We start from the raw sequence: 19,947 nt of genomic DNA on the forward strand, positions 1-19,947 counted from the left end.
ATAACGTGAGACGTCCGAGGCTACACGGGCCTCCATTCAGTTTAGATGGGACGCCTCCCCAGGCACGATCTCCACAGATTAGAAACACACCAGGAGGTAATGCAAGAGGAACAGCAAAAGATCGTGAGATGTTAGTCGAAGTATAATTGCACCAAGCAGTTGAATTATGATAAGCAGCATTAGTTGCATTCACATTTTGCCCTCTCCGTGTGGTGTTATAGGAGTAATTAAAAAACACACAAGCATCCATTATAACAGAGCCTAGCAACTCTAGCTCTTGGGGTTCTTGCGTAACCTGTGGAAGGTGACTGTATACACCATCCCAATTATCTGTACAATTTTTTGGAGAGTTGCAAAGAGAGAAAATCTGAAGGGTTTGTGGGATTGGCCATGTGTCTACTGGCACTCCCACCAAACAGGTGGAGAATGGATTTTCCGGATTCGCAGTAGAAAGGCACAAGGTTTCTTGATGTGTCATATTTGCCAAAGTTACCCAGACATTTTGTTTAGGTTGTGAAACCATCCAGCCTTCAACTTGATATATTGTCCAAAACAGGCCAATCACGCTGGGTAGGATCTTAATGAAGGTTGCCATCTGTGGAGACACAAGTAAATTCCTAATCCTGATTAATCAATTGTTATTTGTACTTCTATCTTGTATTGCTACGTAACGCCTTTTCATCTGTCCCCACCTACGAGGAGCAATCTGTATCCACGTAGGAATAGCACTATGTATGAAACACTCAGTCTGTAAACATGCAGATTTTGATTCCTGTTCTAACCGTTGCTTATGATGCTGCAGCCACCAAACAGCCGCTGCCAGGGATAACGACTCTCGATTTTCCCACAAACCGAAACACTCTTGAATTGGCTGCCCTGCAAACCTTGCTAATGCCCTCTGTGGGTTGTCATTAATCCATGTGTTACGACAGTTAATACATCTTAACCCAAAATATAGCTGTGATTGGTGTATCCAATATCTTTTTTCACATCCTCCACAAAACACCTTTACCCACGCTTGATGATCTGGATTGTTGCAGTTTAAACAATTTTGCCCACTTCTTATTACATTCCCATTTAACCCCTCAATAATTCTCCATACATCTGACAATGTTGCCCAGTAAAGTGAATGTCCGAGTAGACCCTCAAGTTGGGTCAAAACAGGCTGGATCTTCAGCCGCTGTCGATGAGCTTGTCTCTCCTCCGGTGTCATTGGGAGGTGCGGCAGGTTTCGCCCATCTCGCTGGAACCCATACGGTGCCTGTTGGTGTAGAAACACAAAGATATCCCCTTCCCCATATTACTACTTTAGCTGGTCCTTTCCACAATCCATCTTTTGGATCCTTATAATTTACCCATATCTCTTTCCTTCCCTCACTTACTTTTGCCTTTTCATAATGTAACATAGCTGGTGGTTGTTCTGCGTCTCCAAATATACACAAATGATTCATTACAAATAATGTTTTTGCTAATCTTTCTTGTACATCCTGTATTTCCGTATATTTTGCTACATAACGTTTCAAGGTACCATTTGCTCTCTCAACTATGGCCTGTCCTGTGGGAGAATGCGGTATCCCTGTTACATGCTTCACTCCCCACTTGTTTAAAAATCTTTGCATTCGACTTCCGACATATGCTGGTCCATTGTCTGTCTTTATAGTATTCGGGACTCCCATTATTACAAAACAACATGTTAAGTGTCTGATTACCTGTATGGCCTTTTCCCCACTCTGCGCAGAGGCCCATATATATTTGCTATAAGTATCTATAGTAACATGTACATATTTAAGTCTACCAAAACTTTGTATGTGAGTCACATCCATTTGCCATACTTCATTAGATTTCGTCCCTCTAGGATTAACTCCTATTCCAATACCAACCCCTTTATTGTGAAAACTACAAACAGGGCATGTTTTTACTATGGCCGTGGCCTCCGCCATCGTGATGCCAAATTGTGTTTTTAGCCCTTTTGCATTCTGGTGGAATATGTCATGTGCTTCTTTTGCCAATTTATCTTTCGGCATGGGAACATGTACAACAGTGGATACCAACTTGTCCGCTCGAGCATTACCTTCCCCAAGTCCTATATCCCATTTATGACTCCTAACATGAATGACAGCATACGGTTGTTCCCTTATTTTTATGGCCCTCTGTAATTGTAAGAACAACTCATAGAGACGCTTATTTTGTACTTCCCTGACTTCTGCATCTTCTATCCTTGCTACTATTCCCGCTACATACATAGAATCAGTTACAATATTCAATGGTTCATTAAACTTAACCATCGCCCAAACTACTGCCAACAGTTCCAAAGTTTGTAGTGTGTCTTGTGCTGTGGCTTTTAATATCTTGTGTTTCCATGTATTATCTTCTTGCCACGTTATTGCTGCTGTCTGAGATTTCTTTCCTGCATCTGTATAAACTGTGATGGCATTCGGAATCGGCGCCTGCTGTCTTTTTGGCTGTTCAATCCAATGTAATTGTCCTAACCATCTCAAAGGTTCCATAGATAATTGATCAGTTGACAACATCATTGGCCCATTTAACATGGCTTCCTGCAATGCTGTGCTATTTGCCAGGTACCACTGCATGGTTTCCTTCTGCATTGGACAGTATATGAATTGAGGTTCTCTTCCACTTATTTGAATAACTCGCACACGACCTTTCTTTACTAAATTTGCTAGTGCCTCAATTTTTTGAAGTAAAGATTTTGATTGTTGTAATGCTGGCGTGATCCATTCTAGCACCCATGTCTCCCCCGTTTTCTTTTTAGACTGCGTAATAGCTCCGAGCAAATGCTGTGAACCCATCCACACAAGTATGTCCAGGGGGAGCTCAGCGTCTCTCCGACGCACTTGTCCAGAAGTAATACGATCCATAATCTGTTGTAGCACTCGTCTCTGGTCTTCTGATAAAGACACCACCTGTGCAGGGTCAGTTCCTTTTAACAGTGGTCGTAATTGCTGTAAAAGTTCGTTTGGAATGCCCACTATAGGTTTTAGCCATTGTAAATCTCCTAATAGCTTCTGAGCATCATGCAGTGTTGAAATTTCAGAATTAATTGTCAATTTTTGTGGTGTTACTATTTGTTTCATCAAAGACAATCCCAAATATTTCCATGGAGCTGTTTTTTGTATCTTTTCTGGTGCAATTACCAATCTTTGCTTTGCAAGGGTGTTTACAATTTCTTTTATCTGGGTTTCTGTAAATGGTTCTTTCTGTGCAAATAATATATCATCCATATAGTGATAAATTACAACATTAGTCCATTTTTGACGTAATGGCTGTAAGGCTGCATCTACAAAAATCTGACATAAAGTTGGACTATTTCTCATTCCTTGTGGTAAAACTGTCCATTCAAATCGTTGATCTGGCCCTTCTCTATTTATTGTTGGTAAAGTGAAAGCAAATCGGCGCATGTCCTTTTCATGAAGCGGAATCGTAAAGAAACAATCTTTTAAGTCCACAATCAATATAGGCCATTCATAAGGTAACATAGCTGGATTCGGCATACCTGGTTGTAAAGCCCCCATTGGTTCCATTTGTTTGTTTACTTCCCTAAGGTCATGCAAAAGTCGATATTTGCCTGATTTCTTTTTTATGACAAATATCGGAGTATTCCAAGGACTAGTAGATAATCTTAAATGTCCTTGCTGATATTGTTCTTGTACTAGCAAGTGTGCTTGCTCAAGACTTTCCCTTTTTAGTGGCCACTGCTTTACCCATATTGGATCGTCAGATGTCCAAGTTATAGGGATCGGGAAAGTCCAAGCAATGGCCATTAGAATAAATGGTGATCGTTTGTCAAAACTATTCCCATTTGTGCTAACACATCTCTTCCAATTAAACAGTTTACCCCTGGAGGTAATTGCACTACAGCAAGCACCGCTGTGACTGTTTGTCCTTCAATTGTTAATTGTAGGGGCGGCGTTCGATTAGCTAAAGTTAAACCACCCACGCCAGTAATGGTAGTGGTATGCTCTTGTAACGGCCAGCCTTCTGGCCAAGAAGAAGGCGACAGTATGCTGGAATCTGCGCCTGTGTCTAACAACCCTTCCACAGTTATTGCGTTACCTTGAAATGACAGATGAACAGTCTTTCTGGGTCTCGTACTCAGATTCAGTGTTAGCAGGGTCAGGCTTCCTGTAGATCCGAAGCCTTTGTTTCCGCGACTCTTTTCAGTCACTGGTCGTATTGTTTGAGTCACTTGTGGCAGGGGCACCAGCTGTGCAATCCGTTGTCCCTGTGCAATCTTTACTGGTGGATTCAGTGTATATGCCATAATATAGATTTCACCTTCATAATCTGCATCAATAACTCCCGGTAAAACAAATAGTCCACATTGCGATGCCGATGATCTTCCTAATAATAAAGCTCCCATGGCTCTCCCATTAATAATGATAGGTCCTCGTACATTCGTAGATATTGTTTGAGGATTATTTGTTAACAGGATAACATCTACTGCTGCTGCCAGGTCCAACCCGAGACTTCCCCGGGTGGCGGGTTGAAGGACTGCGCTGCGGCTGCAATTTTCGTCGTTGCGCGGCGGCCGGCGAACGCGCTCCGTGTGGAGTTTCCCGACCGTCTGCGGCAAGCCCCCTCATTATGGGAGTTGGATCGGCAAGTTTGACACCATACATTTCTGGCTGTACAACTCTTTCGTACATGCCCTGGAGCTCCGCATCGGTAACACCGCAGCTGCCCCTTTTGAGGTGTTTGCACTCTAACTGCTGTTGCTGCTGAAGTCTGGAGAGGCGCAAGGGCTGCCATAACCTGACTTTGAGTAGCCTGAGCCTGTTCTTTCATTCCTTCCCCTAATTTCTTTATTGCCTCTACAAGAAAAGCCTGAGGTCCAGTGGGTATCGATGACGCCTTTTCAAGTGCCTCCTCTACAGTCCAATGTGCCCTTAATGTATTCAGCAAACTCTTTGTAGCAGGATTGCCATTTTGTGAAATACATTGTTTTAAGAGAGCACCCTGCATGTAGAGAGGTACTCTTGCTCTTTCAATTGCATTTACCAACTTATCTACAAAACTGCCCAAAGTTTCTTCTCTCCCCTGCTTAATTCCCATATACATTGGAACTCCGCCTGGCTCTTTCACTTGCTCTATGGCTTCTCTCACTAACCTCATTGCCTCTCTCACTTTATCCGGACCAAGCAATGCTTGAGCTTCTACTCTAGCATAAGGTCCTAACCCCATTAATTCATCCATTGTAATCCCTTGTAATGGATCTCCTGCTTGCCGCTGTACCGCTATCGATTCTAATACTCTCGCTTGCCAATGCGCATTAAACAACAACCACTGACTAGGAGAGAAAATTAACTTTGCTATACCCCGACAATCTGCAGGCAAAAGAAGTTGAGTACTCCAGAGATAATCTAACATTTGACGAGTCGGTTCACCAGTAACACCATAAGAACTCACTGTAGAGCGCAATTGTGACAAAAGCTTCCAATCTAATGCCGTAACAGTAGCATTTATTCCACCAGCTGGGTTCGGCTGAAACTGAACTGGAAAAGCCATTGCTGTCGCCATCTGAGTCATCTCCTCATCCCCTTTTTCTAACCCCTCTCGTGCCAATGCATTCCAAGCCCGACACCTTTCTTTAGCGATCTCTATCCCCAGCCCATCTTCTGAGCCAGGAGTAGAATTCTCGCCTTCCGGCGTCACAGTCTGGCTGGATGCGTCAGGGCTACTCAGGGCAGAAGCGGGGGGAGCGGTAGGGAGAACTCGTTCTGAGCTTTCCTGTCCCGTCTCATCGGAACGTAAAGGTGGTAAAACAAGCTCACGAAACGTAGGCGGTAATGGCCACCTAGTTTCCTCCTCCCCATATCTGGTGTTTTTCTCTTTTGCCGCAACTGCGCCCTGTGCAGCTCTTTTTTCCGCCTGATATCTGAGCAATTCATTATGAACCATCCTCCATAACTTTCCCAACTTTTTTGCTGTCTTATCATCATTCAATGTTAATTCCCATAACTTATCTCCAAATTTTCGCCATTCCGATAACTCATGAACTGTATGTGGATTAATAAAACAACCTTGCTCTACCCCATAAGCTAAAAGCCCCTGAAGATCCTTTTTTACATCTATTCCCTCAACCCGGCGTTGTGTCAGCCAGGATGCAAATAAATCATATGCTGCTTGCCTGTCCATACCTGAATTTTTCCGTTGCAGCCTTTCCAGGTCTCGGCAGCACGTATCAGCAGGGTTCACCTCTTATGACACCCAGGGCGCGGGCCTTTTTAGTCGCCTTTCGCCGTCCTCGCTGCTTAAGGACCTGAACAACCTTCTCTGGTCTTTATCCTTCGTGGTGCCCTATACGTCCTTTGGCACGGATCACGTCGGGGTCACCATTTGTTGAAAGAACGCAGTGGGAGCCCAGCCATCATTTAATGCACAAAGGCTCAACTTTATTAGTACTCACACTTCTTTTATATCCACAATAATTAGTTCATACATATTGCAAAAAGCAAGCTCCTTATAGGTTGCTAAGGCTAGATACATTGGTTGCTAAGGTTAAATACCAATCTCTCCCTTTATGATTTCTGCAAGGCCTTGTACATAGTCCTGCTTCTGTTCTTTGTTCTTCTTTGATACTTTTCGGTATTCTCCCATCACGTCGCCGTTGTCAGCAGTTCCTCGGTGCTGTGCCCTTTCTCACGTAGCCAGTTGTTAGCAAACTGCTCCACAAGGAAAACAAGGAATGAAGTGGGCTACTAACATAGATTTTCTGCATATATTAAAACAGATTACTCAGTATGCTTCATGGGGTTTTTTGGTTTTTTTTCCTTGTTTCTTTCATAACTTTGCTTGGAACATCTCCATAGAAATCTATATGTCAGCTATAACTTTTTAAGAGATTCCTGTACTGTCTGGTCTAGTTTACATTTTTATGTTTAATTTACACCTTTTTTTGCACAATTACTAAAGCTTTTTTGTGTGATTGTTTCTTCATTTATTTTTAGCAAATATCGTGATTGTTCCAAACTGCAATATGTAGTATTTAAATATTTAGTATTTAGCCCTTGGTCCCTCCCTATTCTGTCTTGAAAATAGTCAAATTTAAAATGATACAACTTACAGCTTTTTAATATACTTTTCATTTCTAAGTGATGAAGTTGCATGAGTTTATACACTTGAATGTATCCATTACCTGGTCAGGAGGAGTTATGAAAACCAGCATAGTTTGTGGAGTTTCAGTGTCAAAGTGGTTCAGATGGATTTAATCTAAAAAATTTTACAGAATCCTGAAAGATGTCCTTCTGCATGAATTTCTATAGTTATGGTTATAACTATGATATGAATGTTACAACTTGAAAAGCTGTCAACATTTGTGACAAAATTTAAACTAATTTTTACGATTAAAGCCTGACTTGACTGAGAATTTTCAATTGACTTCAACTTCATTGGAACTCAGATCTGTAGGATTTTTGGAGCATTTGTGCTAGAATGCTGTTTCTCTTTTGTAAGAGGAAAACAGTAACTTAGTTTCAGGTACAAGAAAAGGAGAGACATTATTTAAGATTACTCTGAGGATTTTTAATGGCCCATTAACATCAGTGCAAATCATCTGAATCCAGAAAATGTGTATCCCTGTACACAGAAATCAAAGGAGAGTAACAAAGGCTAAACTAAGCCTTTGACTTTCATGAAATGAAGAAAACCTAAGCAGGAACAAGGGAGATGCCCTGTACTGCCCCTTCTAATCAAAAAATCCTTATATGCAAACTGGAAAATCCTTCCATGCAATTCCTTATGTGCAAAGGCATTGTAAGAAAGCCACTGTAAGTCATCAGTTGTAGGAGTATTTAGGTCTGATACCAGTAAGTCAAAATGGAAACAGATGTTTACAGAAAGGCTGAAACAGTAGGATTCTGTTTCACTTCTTAACATTTATATAGAAAAATACATTGTTTTTCTACTGTGCATAACAGGGGTAATAGAAAGTATGACAGTATGTAAAAGAGATATAAAACACACATATTTAAACAGTATAGTTGTGGCAGGCATAAATGGGGTTAAATAATTGATGATCAGCTGTAACAGTGGTCCTTACGGTAGCTCATGCATCAAGATGGAAGTAGTAGAAAGCAATGGCAGAGTTTACATTAATGGTCATCCCAGTAAGCCTTCTGACAGTGGAAGAAGCAGTGGTAAACCTCAGGCAGTTTCCTGTTTACCATCAGCTGTGTTTTATGGGCTTGTTATTTAGCTGTGTTTTCAGTTGTTTTGGATAGCACTTTTGCTAAGTACAGCTTTTGTAAATTCTGTTTCCATTTTTCACACGGATTTTTAATACTCTGAGCAGAGTTAGTATGTCAAATTCTTTTATGCATTAGTAACCTATGGTGATTGTTCCTGCAAAATATACATGTGTTTGTCGATGGGCAGCTACTCTTAAGCATGTGATTTTTTTTAAATTGCCTTCTTTTTACTTTTTTCTCAATATTTTTCTTTCATTTTTATCTTTTTGCCTGTTATTACTGTTAATTCCTACTTTTTTTCTGTTCTTACTTTTAAGACTTCTCTTACTGTTCTTTAACAAGACCGTGTTACACCAAGAACCATTCCCTCATCTTTCCACATCCATACCTCTCTTCTCCTGCATTCCTTCATGAAGTAAAACAACTTTGTCTCTTACCCTGCAAACCTGACTTCATACTTGCATAAAAATGTGAAACTGTTAATGTGTTTAAGATGATATATCCAACACAGGCCTTTCATAAATAGGCTTCAAATATACACACGACACAGGCTTTTGTATTCATGCTGTCCCATCACCAAAATACTTGTGAACTCATGGATGTTATATTCTTTGATATTTCTATTGTGAGATATCATTAGGATAATCTGGCAGTAGTTCCACTACCATACTGGTATGACTTCATGATGCTGCTGGTGTTGTCAGGAAAGGAACAGTTAAAATATTTGCTTTTTTTGCAATCTAACTGTAGTTCTTTGTCTGTTGCTGACCCTGTTTTAGTTCTTTGCTTACATATTCTGAACTTAAAATAAATCCTCTCAGTGCCTTCCTTTTCTCTCTGCCATTTCTCAGTAATACGAGTTTGTTTCCCTGTCCTATTCATACTGTTCTGGTGAATGCCTTTTTCTGACACCAAGGTTAACTAAAATCCTAAAATTCCTAAAAATCCTTGAGTTAAAAGTTCTGGTGCCACTTGGCAGGCTGACTTCTGTTTAATGCTCTTCCCTGTTAAGCATTGATTCCTGCTTTACTTTGTGCAGGAGCTCTCTTTTCCTAACTTGCTGCTGTTTCAACATGTGTTTAGTAAAGCTGATATACGTCTCCCTCTGTTGTTTGCCTTCTTCATGGTATCTTGCTTGCAGGCCCAGCAGAGTGACTGCCCAGACCTTTACTGTGCTGTGCTGAGTTATGAATTGAGTCAGAGCTAATTCAGCGATCTTTGCATTGGTCTGCAGTAGATGATATGGCTCATCTTTACCCCCAGCTTATGGGAGTGAGGGGTTTCCATGTGGTGTCAACCAAATATTGTGCCAGTCCAGTGCCCTGTGACTAAGAGTAGCAAGGGACAGATGACACTGGAGGGATGGTTATAGATAAAAAGCAAATTCTGCTGCAAGTTTATCACTCTGAAACATAGATGATTTTTTTTTTGCCAAAATTTTGTCAAAACCCTTAAAATGTCCATCTGTTTTGTCAAACAGCTTACCTTCAAATGCTTTTGTATTCAACAGTTCTTGTTTACTGTTTGATTTTTTCCTACCAGTTTTATTTTTGTGCTTTCGTACATATGTCCTGATGTGTAAATGTACCTCCATAGGCATAAGCCAAATGGTTACAGTGCCTGTGTATTAGTCAGTTGCCTGCACTGGTTGTCAATCAGCAAATTCTTGAAATTAAGACGCTCAATAAGTTTTATATGCTGAAATCAGACTTAGCACCAGTTCCAGAATACTATTTTTAGCACTAATCTTCTTGCTTGTCTTGATGCTAATGAAACTGTGTATGCTTGAAGAAGAGGAGTTTCTTTGAGTTCTGGAGAAACATTTATTCATCTTAGACCATTTATAGTTTTTAAAATTAGAGTAGAACATATATGTCCACTTGCCACCTCTGATTATATGTTTTTGTTACCTTTGCAGAGTGGTTTAGAATAAATATTATTCATCATAATAAAGCTTCATCTGAAGAAGTCTAATTCCAAAAAATCACTTAATTTTCAATACTTACATTACCTGTAATTCTTCCTCCATTACTGGGTATTCTAGAAAAACTTTAGTTGTTCCCAGATTTCCTGTTTCTTTTCTGATATTTTTATAAGCTTCCAGTTTCTGAAGGATACCTGTTTAAGATCTTGAATCTGGTTATTTCTTCGTTTCTTTAGTTTTTGTCCGCAGCAGTAAGCTTTAGTGCTTTTTTTCCTAGTTGGAGTAGAGTTTTATTTTCCATCTCTGATATTTGCAGGTATTTTTCCAGCTTCTGCATTTTGTGAACATCTGTCTATTTATAGTTGATTCTCAACACTACTTTTTAGTTCAGGCTTGATTATAAAAGATTATGTAAGTGACTTACATTTAACAGTGGTTTAATATAATAGTTGCTTATTTGAAAGCTTTCTTGTTGCAGAAAGTTCAGTTGAGACTGGCCTGTCTTTGCGTGCTTACCACTAACTGATACAATGATTATAGATTCAGGAAGTTCTGTTGAGAAGTCCCAGCAAGCCCAGAAACTAATTGATTGAAATCTTATATATCCAGTTGAAAAAGTCCGTTCTCTGTAAAGTTTATAACATATTAATCAACTATATACAAATTGTATATGCATGTATCACTTTTGGATTTTTTCTATCAACATTATTCCTAACGAACTTCCCTTCAGAACAGTATGTAACTGTAGGTGTTTGTCAGTCATGTATTCTTGTAACAGAACACTTTGGGTTTGGAATTTAGGTGTAAACAGATTCTTCCATCTTTTTTCATGGCATGATATGCAATCATTTTATAAATTAGACTCTTCTCCACCTTTTAATAATGGCAGTCTAGCTGCTGCTCTGATTTTTACTTTTGAATACGAGATTGCCATCTAAAGCATAACTTCTTAGAAACTTACCATCATTCTGCCTGGCTCCTTTCTTGGCCATTCTCTGCCAATTCCACTACTTCCTGTAGCACCTGATAAAGTTAATCCAGTGGTTTGTTTTTTTTTTTTTCATCTTACACTTTTTTCCTCTATAATGCCTCTAAATTCTGTTTTTCTTTATTCGGTAATTAAAATGTTGTTTTCTTATCACTAAATTATCCCCCATATGCAGAGTTTCAAGCCAGTTTAATCTACTTCAGGAATGTTTTGTTCACTAAATAAATAAAGTATTAAAAAGTTGCTGACCATTGCAATTACATTTGAGAGTTGTAGCCAAGACTAGAAGAAGACTTAACCGAGGTTAAACTTAAACAAGCCATTAAGTCTTTGGATAAAGCATGAAATTGGACTGTCTCGTTCCTTTCCAAGCTAGCAGCCAAATGCATGGCTAAAAGGATTTTCACTTTCAACATCTGGGTTTATCTGAGCAACTGACCTGTAAAAACAATAACTACAGATGTAAGTAAAAGTCGTGAGGCTTTTTCTTTTTCTTTTTTTTTTTTTTTTTTCCCCCCTAGACTTACTTTAATACTTAGGAACTCTATTTTAAATCCTCTTGTGTTCCTGTGATTAATCTTTGCCTAAATCTTGCCATGTCCAGTAGCACTAGAAAGCAATACAGTATGAGAAGTTCTTACTATAATGGTGGTATGGATTTGTTTGCCATTGCAGAATTTGCATTAGGGTGATGAAACCATAGAATTTAATTTTGCAACTTTAAATTTAGAAAGAAGCTATTTACACCTACCTTATTCAGAAATTAAGCAGTTAGATATGGCTTTGCTTAGGTGGTTTTGGCAGAACACAAAAACCAATTTCATGCAAAAGCTTAAAAAAGAATGAATGTGGTGGAGCTGTATCACTGTAAAGGGGAAGAATAGCAAGAGTGGGATTAATCCGAACCTGCTGTTCCATTACAAAAATCATAATGCCTTTATATTGCCCATACTTGATTATTCTAGATTAAGAAAATGGGTGGATTTTTTAAATTATACTCCCAGTTCTTCATTTACCTTCTGATATATCAACAGGAACGTCTATGAATCAGCTGAAGTCCTACTAGGGTAAACTACATGGTACCAGTAATAGAAATGATCACATTAATTTTTTGAGAATCTCTTAGTTGTTTCTTAAATAATTTCGAGAGAGAATGTTCTTCTGGTCTTTTTTGTCTATTGCTAAGCGGTTTAGTTTGACATGTGAAATTTATGCTTCCTTTTTTAACTGGCATGAACCTGCTGTAAGCACAGGAACATCTTTATATTCTTAGGCTATTTAATTCTGTGTTACTGTCCAGTTGACTGAAAAATGAGGTGTACTAATAAGCAAACAATTTACTTAAAGATATTATCTAAATCAAAATAAAACTAGGCAATTTTTCTAATAGTTTGTGCATTGGCTGTTTTCTGGGATAGACTCTGTATTCTAATATATTCAACTATCTGGCACTATTATTTAGCATTGATTAGAATTTTTAAGCAGGCAATTTTTATTCAATGTGACATTCTGAAAGTTCATTTTCCAAACATGCATTACAGGATTCAAATATTTGTGTCTGATGTTTTGAGAGGTGCATGAGGATGACAATAATCAATCATATCTAATTAGCCCATGACACACTGAGCTTGCAGTAATTAAACAAGACATTAGTGTTTACTTTCTAATGATTAAGATCACATAGATTGAGAGCCAGCTGTTAATCACTTTTCTTGCAAGGCTAATGTCATTAACAGAAAATCCCAACAATCTACCCCTAAGGCTATTTTTAACAGGGCTTTTGGTGGACAGGTTATGATGTAAGCAACAGAACAGACTTAAATTTTGTATTTTGAGAGATTCTTTTCACACTTCTCTTACCTTGAGTTAATATTTTTGCTTGTAGATTTCTATATGCCACTTAAAAATTTAGGAAAAATTCTGTTCTGAATTGCTAGTAAGTGATATTGCCACGCTGCAGTTAAAATCTTCTAAATACTTGTAATGCTAATATACCTTTTACAATTGTATGTAGTGAAAGGTCAGTCCATAATACTGTAATTCATAAATGCAGATGTAAAAAAAAATAAGAACAATCTTTATGAAAACAGTAATTTCAAAGGTGCGTATTTCAGATATAATCTGTGCTTTTGGGAAAAATGCACTCAAATATATCTTAAATATGTGTTCTTGACCATCTTTATTTCTGATGCTGATTCTTACTATATACTGAATTGAAAATTTACAGTATGTTATAATTCAGTATCTTTTGGTCTTAATTCAGCTACCCTGGAATATTCCACTGGCTCTGTTGTGAATGTGAATCACCTCTGTACAATGGGTATTTGTAATCATCTTCACTAACTGAGAACAGCAATTGTGAACACTATGAAACGGGGTTACAGCTCTACTAAAAATGCACTGTCTAATGTCAATCTTGAAATGCTCAAGAGTATTTAAAAAATAGTAAAACAAAGATAAGTACTTCTTACTAGCTGCATCCTTATTGAGGCTACAAAGCAGTTAGGGATTTTTTTCCTTAATTTTTCGTGAGTTTGGCTTGAGTGTTTGCTTGTTTTAAGTAGGAGCTGAAAGAAGGTGCATATGATCCAAGTACATCTTAAAAGTTAGGCAGCTATCAAGTTGTTTTGGTTGAATGTTATTCTAGATTAAAAGAGGGTTTTTTTGTTAATTTTGTGATATTGAAAATAATCCACTGTTAAAAATTAACATTGGCAGTTGCTTCCAACTGGAATGAAATTCAGACTTAACTTTGGTTTTACTTTAATTTGGAATATTTACCTTCAAACTATTTTAAAATATTTCCCTTCAAACACAGATGAAAGCTGAAGGGCTGGGCCGCTGGGACAGCCACAAGTTTCATCAGCTGCAACAGTGCAGCAAGATGTTGGTGCTGTGGTCCCTGCTGCGGTGGCTCTCCTTGTTGAGAGGCAAGGTGGAAGCAGCTGGTGTCTGCATGCTTGTGGAGGGGGTGAAATGGGAGTTGTGGCCCCTGCCACAACTGTAGGTGTGTCCATCATAGTCCTGACCCTTAGGCTCTGAGATGGTGTAAGCAGGACTGGTGGGCCTAATGGATGAAATGGCATTGCTGCGTCCTTCTGTACATGGACATTGGATGGTCATGATGCTGGTGATGGTGGGCAGTAGAGCCAGCAGTGAGCCCTGACAGCAGAGAAGTCAACAGCATCTTGGGCTGTATTAGGAGGAGCACAGCCAGGGGGTCAAGGGAAGGGATTATCCTTCTTTACTCAACACTTGCTAGACTGCATCTAGAATACTGCATGCAGTGTTGGTTCACCCAGTACAAAAAAGACATTGATAACCTGGAGCAAGTTCATTGCGGAGCTGTCAAGCTGTTTGGGTCTGGAAGCACTTGCTCTGTGAGGGAGCTAGGCTTGTTCAGCCTAGAAGAGGCTTCTGTAGGACCTAAAGATAGCCTTTCCACGTCAACAAGGAGGATATCAAGAAGGTGGAACCAGGCTCTTCACAATGGTTGGTGCATGGGTGGGCAGCTCCATATAACTAATTTCAGAAAGTTATAATCAATTGTCTTGTATCTGCTTTTAGTTTTAATGAATAGTTCTTTGTGTGCTACGGTGCTAATGGGATCATTAATTTTCTGTGTTCTACAGCTGTGTTATCACTCTTACTATGTATCTGCTGTCCTTACCCATTTGTCCCATACTAGTCCACTGAAAAGCCTGTATTTCTATTCTCACTCAAGGCCCCTTAAGCCTGGAATTATGTTCTGGTCATGAAAGACAAAGGTGCAGTTCTTCTTAGGGTATGGTCTTCCTTCAGATCAAGTGTTATAAAAATTATGATTATTAGCAAATTTTATTGTAAATATCACTCATCCATTGTTAAGGCCCCCGAATGATAAACTTCTTCAGGTCTTTAATAGTTATTTTTCGTCTCTTCTGTGTCAGTTGCAAGTTGTTCAGTGCAAATGTCCTTCTAAAGCCAGTCAGGCTTTCTCCTGGATGCAGAGGTTCAGTCATATGCAAGAAGTCACATAATTCTGAATATTAGTGTCAGAGACATATATCTGAAATAAATTCTCTTGTCTGGGATTTTGCCCTGTGAAAGGATTAGTACCTGTACCATTTGGGCAGATGTTTGTTCAGTTTTCTCTCAGCATCCCTTAGCGATGGATGTCCGTGACCTGTCCCAGAAATCTGTTCAAGGACTTCAGATTCCTTGTAGCTGGAATATGTTAGAGGAGAAGATTTATGAATTATTTTCTTACCTGATTTTTCCATTTGTCTTTGCAATACATTTTGAAGTACTTAAAACTGTCATTATGTCCTCCTTTATCCTGAATTTGTTCAGAATTACTTACAGGTCCTATTTTCCAGATCACTTGTAATTTTTTTTGTATTTCTCATGACCCTTTTCAGTTCATTACCTCTTCTATGTAGTGTAGCCATGAATCAATGCTGACATAATAGTGTATAAAAGGAAAGTATACTGGGATGTATTAAATGCAACATGGTGATAGATTGCTTCATGGGCATGAAATTATTCCTCCTTCACGTTCAGGAGTGTTAAGGAACCTTCTGTACTACCCATCTGAAGAACTGTGTTTACATTTGGGCACTGTCTTGTGAGAGTGAGAAAAAGCAAATCGGTACGAAAAAGCCTGAAGGAGAGCAGCCAAAATATCTGTTTGCCTTTATTGCAACAGCAAGATATTGAAGCCAATATTTTGCTGTCAATCCTCACTGCTTACCTACCTGTTTCCTTTCCTGAAGAAATTGTGAAGAAAAGCATTTCTTCTTCCATGCAAGTGACTGTTCTTCCTAGAGTGTAGCACCTTGCTTTTTTTTTTTCTGTTACACTTCATCTAATTTTTAAAATCTTTATTTTTATTAGTCAAGGCTATTTTAAATTTGAACTCTGTCCTGCTCTGAAAAAATGTCTTTGTCTTTTGATCATGATAGTATATGTGGTGTAGAAAACATGTCAAACCAGTTACGGGACAGAGAGTAAATTTGAGCCTACTGTAACTTACCCGTCAGAGCATGGGCTATGTGGGACCGCCTGAAGTTCTCTTTCTGCCTAATCTGAAGAGATGTAGGATAAAAATCAGTGACTCCGATTCTCATATGTCTTCAGGAAGTGTTCCAACCATCACTATACCATGGATGCATAATTTCAACAGAGTTATTTCCATGAAAAAAAAAAATGAAATTCCACTGGAGAATTTGATCACTAGAACTCTGAGGTGTAAATATTGCTGATAAAATATTTGCATGGAAATACAATGTGGTATTTCAGTTGGAAAAAAAAGTTCAAATATAGTGCTTAAAGAATTTTATTTACAAATGAAGAAGGTAATTTATAAAAGGATTTTAGCAGTTAAAAATTGAAGCTATGGATATATTAAGGCTGAAGATCAGTAAATGGTGATTTCTGCTGGAGGACCAATGTAATTCAATGCAGAGGATTTTTTAGATAAAGTGGGGGAAACTCCAGATGATCCCTTTTTATAAGGGTCTATGACACTAATGCTCCATTTATTTGGCAACAGTAGTGATCACAATTGCTAAGATACACTTAGGCAGAGGGAATAAGAGAGAGGTTTGGAATTACCGAGAACTTCACAGTTTAAATCAAAATAGTAAATTGCACTGCATGTACACTATCTGCTCTGAATGCATACCAATATATTATGATTTTATTATGAATCTCACCTGAATTTTATGATCATCTGTGTAAGAGGTTTTAATGTTTTCTGCCTCTCTTCAAACAGTTACTAGCATGAAAAGCCTGGCAAATATTACTCTAATGCATTTAAGAAACAAATGGATATAAAAAAGTAAATAGTTTCTATAGGAAACCTAGTACACCTCAACACCACTTTTAAACTCTGCCTCATTTTTTTGCAAGCTTTTACAAAATAGAACTTACAGCTGTGAAGACAAGTATTTTATGGCAGTAACACCAAATTTTGGCTTAGAAATGCCTACTTTGAAACAGCATTTGCAGCTGTGAGCTTTAGGTTGCAGATACAGTGCATTGAAAGAGTTAGGGTATTTTGAGTCGGGCCCCAAAACATTATGCTGAATTGGAGAGTGCTTTCAATCAAGTACACTGGCTAGGGACCTGCCTTTAGTGAACCATAAAGCTGATAAAAGGATTCATCTACAATTCTAGCTCCTTCTAGACAATGATGTTTTCTTCACTGTGATGCTGATATTTTTTGAGCTTGCTTGAGAAAGTGTAGGTTTCAGGGTTTTTTTTCTTTCAAAAACAGAGCAGTGACTAGAATCATAGCGTGGTTTGGATTAGAAGGGACCTTAAAGATTATTTACTTCCAACCCCCCTGCCATGGGCAGGGACACCTTCCACCAGACCAGGTTGCTCAAAGCCCCATCCAACCTGGCCTTGAACACTTCCAGGGAGGGGGCATTCACAACTTCTCTGGGCAACCTGTTCTAGTGCCTCAACACCCTCACAGTAAAGAATTTCTTCCTTCTATCTAATCTAAATCTACCCTCTTTCAGTTTAAAACCATTACCCCTCATCCTATCACTACACTCCCTGATAAAGAGTCCCTCCCCATCTTTCCCGTAGGCCCCCTTTAAGTACTGGAAGGCCACTATAAGATCTGCCTGGAGCCTTCTCTTCTCCAGGCTGAACAACCCCAACTCTCTCAGCCTGTCCTCCTACAGGAAGAGCTCCAGCCTCCTGATAATCTTCGTGGCCTCCTCTGGACTAGCTTCAGCAGGTCCATGTCTTCCTGGGACCCCAGAGCTGGACACAGTACTCCAGGTGGGGTCACACAAGAGCAGAGTAGAGGGGGAGAATCACCTCCCTCAACCTGCTGGCCACGCTTGTCTTGATGCAGCCCAGGATATGGTTGGCTTTCTGGGCTGCAAGTGCACATTGCCGGGTCATGTTGAACATCTCATCAGCCAACACCCTCAAGTCCTTCTCTTCAGGGCTGCTCTCAATCCACTCATCACCCAGCCTGTATTAGTGTTTGGGTTTTCCTTGACCCATGTACAGGACCTTGCACTTGGCCTTGTTCAACTTCGTGACGTTTGCATGGCCCACCTCTCAGGCCTGTTCAGGTCCCTCTGGATGGCATCCCTTCCCTCCAGCATATCGACTGCACCACACAGCTTGGTGTTGTTGGCAAACTTGTTGAGGGTGCACTCAATCCCACTGTCCATGTAACCAACAAAGAGCGCCGGTCCCAGTACCGACCTCTGAGGAATGCTGCTTGTCACTGCTCTCCACTTGGACACTGCTCTCCACTTGGACATCGAGGCATCTATTACAACTCTTTGAGTGTGACCATGCAGCCCATTTATTATCCACTGAGTGGCCCATCTGTGAAATGCCAGTCTCTCCAATTTAGAGACAAGGATGTTGTGTGGGACAGTGTCCAATGCTTTGACTAAGTTACTGTGATGCTTGTGCTGCTGATCTCCCACCACACACGTGGACATGCACACTACACAACCCTCTTCCTGAGTCCAGTGTCTAAAAAACTGTCAGAGATATAAAAATCAACATTTAATTTCCTCATCTGCCCAAGTAATTTTAAATTTATAATTCCCTAGCTTTCACTGTAAGCACTTAAATCCTATTGAGATTTCAACTCCCCATGCACTTGCCACATGTTTTTTTTATTACAGAACATATGTGAATTTGGTATATAATCTGTAACAATACCACAATGTTCTGGGGAGTTATTTCTGCTTTTCAGTCCTTACTTTCTGATACCAGTTATTAGAATGGCTGCTGTATAGGTGATTTTAAAATGAGAAATCAAGAAAAACATAGCATAGTTAAAATGCTGGATATACATGTACATGCAAAGACCAAATTATCATTAAAAGATCCTTGTTTGAAGTAGCACTTCGTCTTGACTGGGATTTGCCCACTGGAGCTACGTTTGCCATCTCTTTAAAACAAAGAGAGAACAAGGGACTGTGCTAAACTCTGATTCAGAGCCATTTATAATGGTTGAAAAAAAGCCAACTTGAAAGACCGAGAGAAATCTAGATTAATCTTATTGATTCTGAAAGCAAGTAAGGTATTGCTGCATGTCATGTTGGATCACGTCAAGAGTTAGATGGAGTGTGAGGTACGTATTGGATTTTAATAGGAATATATGAGCTTCAGTGAGACTTTCAATTTAAGTAGTGTGCTGGAAAATGCTAAGCTATTTAATCAGTTGCTCTGCATATTTCATTTGTTACTTGATCATCTGTTACAAATGAAAGTTCAGGGTTTTTTTCATTGTGTTAGTTCTAAACATATGTAACAATTACTAGCCAGAGAAATGTTCTGGGTTTAGGCTGTATAAAGAGCACTCTAGAGCTCTGTTCTCTCAGTGTTTCTGTAAAGCATGCTCTTGTACGTCAGCAAAAGCAACAGCGGTTGCCAGTCCAGGTGGGATAGCGATGCACAACCTCTGAACTGCAGCAAAATGCAGGGAGAGAGGTTTTTCAACGCAGTTGTTCCATTGTTTGAAAATACTTGCTGTTGTGCAGCATGGCTTTTAAGTGTTGGCACAGTTTTCATATGTTTTCATTCACAAAATTGTGTTGATAAAACATCCACACACACTGGAAATCTAAAAATTTCAAAACCTCGGGAAAATGAAGAAATTTTGGTTTCCAAATAAGTGAGAATGATTATGACTTTACACCCTCACTGAACTTTATTTCCTTTAGGCATTCCCAGCAAACACTAAGCACAAGATTTATTTGCCCAGAATTAGACACTTGTGTCTGAGTTGTTATTTATTTTTTAAGTCAAAATAGAGAGATATGATGCACTTTGTTCCCTTCTAGATGGGTGTGTAAAAG

At 39.2% G+C, this 19,947-nt stretch overlaps 1 protein-coding gene across 1 annotated transcript in view; it reads left to right on the top strand.

Moving 5' to 3' along the window:
- The window catches only part of SNTG2 (syntrophin gamma 2), a 301,458-nt gene that overhangs the window by 101,765 nt on the left and 179,746 nt on the right, over positions 1 to 19,947 (top strand). The gene's annotated exons all lie outside the window — the stretch shown is intronic.

This window comes from Strix aluco, chromosome 3 (genome assembly GCF_031877795.1).
Source record: "Strix aluco isolate bStrAlu1 chromosome 3, bStrAlu1.hap1, whole genome shotgun sequence".
NCBI classification, from domain to species: Eukaryota; Metazoa; Chordata; class Aves; order Strigiformes; family Strigidae; genus Strix; species Strix aluco.